The sequence below is a fragment of the Pinus tabuliformis genome, chromosome 8 (genome assembly GCF_031772625.1).
Source record: "Pinus tabuliformis cultivar Carrire ecotype Pingquan chromosome 8, CPIR1, whole genome shotgun sequence".
NCBI lineage: Eukaryota > Viridiplantae > Streptophyta > Pinopsida > Pinales > Pinaceae > Pinus > Pinus tabuliformis.
Genome location: NC_142294.1, coordinates 1,495,680,416 through 1,495,688,782, shown reverse-complemented (window position 1 = coordinate 1,495,688,782; position 8,367 = coordinate 1,495,680,416).

The following is an 8,367-nucleotide window of genomic DNA, read 5'->3' as shown; positions in this document are numbered from 1 at the left end:
ACACACTTAGCATACTTCAACGACACAACAACATAGACCACTAGAACAATAAGACAAATCATTACCCTCTATGATACTATCCTAAACAAAAAAGAAACAAGTGCGACACTTCATATAGACTTTAGGATGAGCGTGACGACACTTGTGCGATAGTGCTTAAAACTTTGTGTATGAGTGTGACAGGCTTTTACATGGCTAGGAAAACTTGTATACATAAACACCAACCATTGAGGTCACCAGAAAGGTTTGCAAACATGACATAATAACCAAACATGCCAAAGGATGACAATTGACCCGACAAGTGAAAGGGAGAAAGACACTTAGAGGAAACACATGGAATGATTTTCAGTACTTGCAACCATGGATGTCATTGAAGACATAATGATATGACAATGATAAGAGGTCCTTCATGCTACACTAAGAGGTGAAAAATATGTGCTTTGTTTCCCATACCTACCCTCCAAAATGTTATGCATCAGACGGAGTCTTCATGCAGTTCCAATCTTCTATTATACCATGGGTTCCTTGGTCTCCTTCTCTTTTCTCCTTAGCTACTTGAGAGTCATATAGCATGCCATCCTTCTTAGTGGCCACTAAGAGACAAAATTGCACAATTTAAGTGGGCAGTGACAATTGCGGGATAAGGCCTTGGGAGGACACATTTGCACAATTTTAGGAGGCAAAGTAGATTGGGTAGCTAAGATGGTTGAGGGAAAAAAGCTACATGGTTTTTGGAGACAGTGGATTCCGGCTGAGGGATGGACACTGGAGGAAGCCACTGTGCATTTTTGAATGCCAAGGGACACTGGGATTTCTACGCATTGCATATTTCTAGTAGACAAGGGAAAATCTTGAGGGTTGCAGATGCGAAGTACGTAATTCAAGAAATATGGATGAGGCTAGGTTGCTAGGGAAACTCCATAATTTGTCTAAGTGTGGGATCAGTGGAATCAATGTGAATAATGATTGAACCTAACTGTGATCACACACTTGAACACTTAGTGATACAACATAGACCATCCAGAACATACAAAATTTTTTTTTCTTAATGCAACAACCTTTGTGGCAGCTTATGACAAGTGCGGCTCTGATGACAAAATTTGGGAGGATAAAGGCGACACTTTTGCCAGAGTGCGTGAAATGAATGTGAAACATGTATATGTCTTGAGAACAACCCATTCTCACAAAATTTTCCCCTTGAAGAAAAACAAAATTCCCTTTGCATGACAAGCAATAATCCCCATGCCTAAAGATGATACATACTATATAAGGATAATAGCGTGAACAAATCTTATGATTTAGGAAGGAAGCTTGAAATCATGAGCTTACCAATAATTGACTAAGGAATTACAGATCATAGGATCCACAACAGGCTCCAAAATTTGAGTGCATGCCAAAATTTTGGAGGGTGTTGCAGCCGCTACAACACAAAGCATACAAACCTATAAAATATTGTATGTTATATGAACATGATGACTTCCTTTAAGATGGTGACTCCTTTATATCCTAAAAAATTGTTGGCATATCCCTTAATTTTGTTTTAGAATGTAAACTTACTTCTAAAAGGTTGATGGCAACTTACTTCTAGAAAGTTGATCTAGTGGTTTTAGGTTTTATGAAATTCCATGTGAGAAATTTGGTGGTCGTAAGTTTTATGAAACTTTTAAAAATTTTGGTGGCTTCTTATTGAAACCCTATGACTCTATGTTGAAAAATTAAAAATAAAAATGATGGCTTCTTTCCATTTGGCAGGTCCACCATGAATAACAATTATATCTTTGACATGTTTGCTTACTCACTTTGCTTCGATAGAATGATAGCTCCTCTATTCCATGACTTGTGTTAGTCTTCAATGGTTATTCCTTGTATTTTTCCTCCTTCATTTACCTTTACAATATTCCTTGCAATGCATTCCAAGTCATCCACAATGAAATTACTAAAGTGGCCTACTTCACTCAATGGCAATATCTCATGCAGATAATGTGTCACAATGATTTTGATTGGGAATGACCTTAAAAATTCAATCTTGCTCAATCTACCCTCTTTAACACTTTCAAAAATGTGTCTTGACATTGGTAATTTTTCTAACAAAACCCATTTTTACTTTTCATTCCCATGTGTATGATTGTTGTTGAGTTTTAGGATTTTCTAAAACAATAATTTCTTCCAATGATTATTTCATTAATATATCTTGTGTTACATTCATCAATAAGCAATTACACAAAGAAAATTTCAACAATATAAACAATAAATCTAGTAGAATCCTGAAGAGACAACCAAACAAAAGAGAAACAAAAATTACCCTTGGAAAACCCCAAACTAGGGGAAAATCCCAACAACCTTTTCTTAGAGAAAATTTTCCATTCAACAAGAAATACAATCTGAAAATTTTCAGTGAAATCAAATCAAACTAACAAGTCACCAAACTGAGGTCAAACTTCCCTCAATTAGCTTCAAAATTTCAATTTGGCATGCCTTATAAATTCAACATTACTTAGAAAATTAGGCTTGTCTCAGATTTCATCCTTCTCTTGTCTCCCACGTATGAACATAAGCGATACAAATTATGTCTCAGATGATCTAAATTGGATTTCCAAAATGAAGAGAACAAATACCAATATATAGTTATTATATAAGTTGAAGTGGTGTGTCCCTTCACTAGGACTAGGCTTGAAGCCGACCTTTCATTTGGAGGAAAAAAATCACAATTTAAAAATTCAAATTTTACTTCTTCTAAATCCAACTTGAAGTACAATTCATATTTTTCATTTTGGAGGGTTAAGACAAATTATGAAGACTGAACTTAGCTACAAAACTTCAACACTCACTCTTAGCTATGGAGGTATTCATGATGACTTCCACAAATGTTCTCTTGTTGAAAATTCCTCTATTCCAAGAAAAGGTTGAATGAGCTCAGTTGTGTTGGTGAATCCATCCACCTCATGTTTAACACCAAAACCATGAGGAAAGCATCCCCGCATCAACATTAAAGGAGGAACTAGTCACCCACTAGTCCGAGGTTCACCAAATCAACAAGTCATCACTTGGAGACATGTCAAGAACCCCATCTAACCCATGGTGAAACCCATGGCCCATTTACCATTCCGACATGTCTTTACATGTCATTGAATTGTAAATATTTTCCCAACGCTACAAAGCACAAGCTAAACTCACTAGCCAAACTTTATGGAAATATGGTCACAAATCCATGACCAAGAGATAAATCCAGGCCTTAATGCTTACAAATCTAGTCTCCCCAGCAAAATTCCATGCCTTCTAGGTTGATCCCCATGACTAAGGGATCAATCCAGGATTTGATGCATATAGAGCCAGTCTCCCCAACCAAAATACATGGCTTCACGATCAAACCCCATGACCAAGGGAGCAATATAGACTTATAAATGATACAACATCAACACTGCCTTAACCAGGGAAATATTCTCAATCACTCCAAGCTTGTCCTATAAGTACACCAACTTCATCTATGGATAAAGGCTTTGTGAGAATTTCATCAACCATCTCAATCATAGAAATACATAGGAGCCTCATTTCTCCTTCTATACCATGTTTTAAGACCTATCACGATGGTCATTTCCTACACTTAATTAAATAATCTTGAAGCTACCCTACTTCAAAAATTTCCAAAACAAGTGCAATATATATTCAATTTGAATTTATTATGTCCAGTAGTTTTTTCTTTGATGAAACATATCGCAATCACCAGTACCATACTGGTACCTCAACACATGTTGTGTCGCATGCCTTGGCTCCATCATAAACTGACCAATTTTAATCCATCACCATAATTTCTTTTCAATCAATCTATTGCTAAAATAAATAACGTTGAGGCAAACCAGGTTTCTCCTTCTTCCACGCAACTTCATCAGATTGGATACCATGGGAATGGTTATGGAATTTTTGTCCATCAGCTAATGCTTTATCCTAGATATACATCTTGAATTCATCACTGAATTTCCCTATGAAGTACAAGATCTTCCAGTCATCTGGTACGATTATACATGTTGATACAATTTTTCTCCCTCCACAAATCATTGATCTTAGGAGAATCCTCTTGTAAAAAATTATGTTTTGTTCTTCCAATACTTCCACTTGATGCCAAAGAATTGGTAGCCTTCATGATATACCTACAATCCTCACTAGAATGTCATGGAAGAAACAATTATGAATCAAGAAAAGAAACAAAGACAATAGGCTAACTAATAGTAAAACAATAATAAATGAGGAATAGTGACATAAAGTACTTGTATTTTTAAGATTGAAGGGGATTGTTAGATCCCTCTTAATCATTAAATCCATCTGGAAACTCATTATTCTTAATGCATCTTGTTTTTCGTTCCTTGCATGAAATTTATGAGCTAAGGTTTGTTCATCTATGAATTCTCCATCCATATAAAAGACGCAGTTGTAGACCAATGAACTCTTTCAAGCATTCACTATCCTTTTCATGATCTAGGGTTTCACAAACCCTTATTCAAGATATATATATATATATATATATATATATAGATATATATATATATATATATATATATATATATATATATATATATATCCTTCAAGTCTTCTTGAGGGTTTACAAGTCCTAAGACTACCAACTCTTTTAGATGGGATTAAAACTTTAGCACAAGTGTTATAATCCTTATTGATTTAAATGAGAGAGCCTATTTTCACTGTTTCAAAGTATCTTTCAATCTATCAAGACCCTAGCAATATATGTCAGCCAATGCAAACTACAACAATGAATGCAAAACATCTCATACACATATATGTCAAAAGGATGATTATTCATCAACACTTCCACAAGATTTATGAGAAGGCCTTATCTTCCCTTAAGATTGAACTTAACCTTACTGCTCTACATTCCAAAATTTTATTCATCCTTATTCCATCAGTCAACAAAAACACAAATATTTCAGATTGAGCCATGTTTTCAAATTTTTATTTATGAAAGTGAGGTGAATTTTTTATATATAGCTTTCTTTTATTTATCAACAAAGTTTTAAGATGGGGAAAATTTTGCCACTCATGGAAATATTTGCAACCTCGAGAACTGTGAATGAAAAATGAACTCAACCTTAAAATAAATTATGTTCTATTGGTCCATTTAGAGGTACAATTTAAACTTGAGTTTGCACTTTCAAACCTATTTGAGGTACTCATCTACCAGTTCAACCTTTCAAGATTCATCTAGAAAATTTTCAAATTTGAGAGTTATTTTACACCTTTCAATGGATATGGTTACTATATGAAGATGCCAAATGAAAAAAGAGACTTTGTTGAAGTCTTACCTTTTCAAAACAAAAATGAGAACTAGTAATTAGAAAAAACTTTGATACAAGCCTACATTCAAACATTTCAACCAATCATATACTTGGTGCTGCAATTCAGCTGTCAAAACTCACAATCCTATGCAATATTATCCCCTTACTGATAATATTTTAATGTTATTGAATGTGAGTGAGTAAGTATCAGTATATTCTCCTTCTTAAATAAACAAGTTAGTTGAAATACAAAATAACTTTGATCCCAAATGAAATCAGAGTGAGTGAATCAAGCAATCGTTTCACACTCTAAGGGTTACAAATTAAATTATATTGTTAAACCACCTTTTGCAAACAAGATTTAGTAAACCTTTATCACATAAGACAACTTCATTGGTTTTTCCACATAATGAGGTACTTTAGACTTCTTCAGGCCATTTTTTGAGGCTCTTTGGCCTCTAATTCTTGAAGTGAGGCCTTCTTCGGTCTTTGCAATCCAAATTGAGGCCATTCCTGAGGCCTCTTGTCCTCCTACAACCAATCCTAAGGCTTCCCTATGGTAAATTTTGAACCTCTTGACCGCTTGTAATAATTCTCTATGGATTCAACCCCAATATAGAACAACATGGTTTGACAACTGTCCCTCATAGTCAAGGCCAAGGAGGATACACAACCTCCTTCACAAGGATGATTTCTACAAACTAGAGGAAAATTCAACTAGTAGACTCAACCATGTTTTTTATGATACTTCTTTATGATCCAAAGTCAAAACATGATCCCAGGAATTAGAGAAATTTTGAGGTATAAAATGGGTCTCCTAAGGAATATTATAAAATAATAGTGGAAATAATATGATAAGGTTAGATTGCATCATCAAATTTTAGAGGGAAAAAGGAAAAAACTTATATTTCACACTTAGCCCCCTACAATTTTATTCAAATTTTGAGTGCGAGCACTTGTTGGATGCGGGATTCAATTCGTCATCCAAGGAGTACCCATGCTATATAATTTTGATGGACCCTAGTACACGAAAGATGAGAAATACATGAAAAAAGTGATTGAAATCACATTTTTCATGTATTTCTCATTTTTGGTGTAGCACGGTCCATCAAAAATATGCAACATGGGTACTCCTTGGATGAGGAATTGAATCTCGCATCAACGAGTGCTCTCACTCAAAATTTGATTAAAACCATAGAGAAATAAGTTGAAAATATGAGCTGAAAAAGTAGTTTTTTTTTTTTTAATATTTTTGCTTTTTTACTCCAAAAATGGTGAATCATTCCCCATGGTTGGCATCATCATCTTGAATCCTATTAGTTCTTATAAAGTTGATTTTGATTGTAAATTTTTGTTTCAAGGCCCATTTTTTAACTCAAAATTTCTCTAATGTTCCCTTTGTCTTCCATTCTGAGACAAACAAGTTATTAGATAACCTTCTTTAAGACAAACTTTTCAAAAATTTGGTTGCTCTTGAACCTTGCTCTAAAACCATGTTGAGTTTTAGGATTTTCTAAAATGATAATTACTTCCAATTATTATTTCATTAATATATCTTGTCACATTCATCATTAATTAATTATACATAGAAAATCTCAACAGTATAATTAATTATTCCGTAAAATTTCGTGGATATTCCACAAGACAGTTTGTCACAACAGATCTCATAATATTATATTAAAAAACTGAAATTTTGCACTACTATAGTTTTATAAAATTTCTAGATATGTAGATTTTACTGTAATCTGTGCATGCATGTGAATGGAAATTATGTAGAAAATAGAGAATGACAAAATAAAATCTCACACACATATAAGACACAAGATATGATATGGGAAACCATTGCGGGAGAAAACCCAATTGGAAGGTGAGGCTGCTACTAGGTAAATTATATGTGTTATAGTTTCCAACATTAAATTATCAATCTGGGGTCGTAATACTTAGAGGCACAAGCGTAGGTAATGCAGGATCAGAGCATCTAACCTAGACTAGAGTAATAAATCAACTTGTCGTTTAAGTACATAAACAAATCAAACACTATTTCTAGTAAAATCACTTCGACTTATAAAAATGCTAATTACTAGATTCAAATTATGTATAATAGAAAACACTCATTTATATGTGCTAATGTTGATCAAGACAAAACATGAATCACTAAATCAAAAGGGAATAAATATTAAATCTAAACTAAGCTAATGAACTCAAAATGTGAATTAAGCTAGAGAAAAAAGAATTGGAATTGAGCTCCGGAGCTATCTACTTTCAACATTCAAACGCAAAGACTACTAATCTCCAAGCAACTGAGGCGATACTAAAAGCAATATAAACAAATGAAATTTAAGGAAAATAAATCTTCTTATTAAGAAACCTATCAAATTGACCTCCTTATTTAATGCTGGAAAGAAACTCAAATGACAATTCAACCTCTGTTTCTAATTATAATCACAGTACTCACAAAATAAAATATTATGCTATTGTTTGAGCTAAATTACCTCATACTACCAAATTGAATTAACCTTGTCTTCAATAAAATCAAACCAAAGAAAATCACACTGCTTCTAATACTATACTCAACTCAATTCAATTAACCCAAATCAAACTTAGAACAGAGCAAACCACGCTGCTCTTAAACCAAATGTCTCCTCACTCAATCTTAAATTAAATTGAATTACATTAATGCTGGAATGAAAACCTCACTATTCAAAACTTAAATCTCATTGCTCCAAATCAATCAAACTGGAATTGTCGGCACTAAATCACACAACTTAAGTTACTTGGACTACGATTTTAAATGAAATCATAGTGCTTCTATGAGAGGACTAAGCAGTAAACACAATCCAAAATGTAAACTACCAATCACAATCCATAGTTAATATATATATATATATATATATATATATATATATATATATATATATATATATGTATATATCTATCAAACCAAAACTTCACTCATTCCACTATCCTTTAACCTACGAATTACCCATTTAATGCACACACAGAGGAATTTGTTTCACAATTTCATCATGCATCATGCATCACTTATATAAGTTCATAAAATCATTTTAGATAATCGAGATTGATT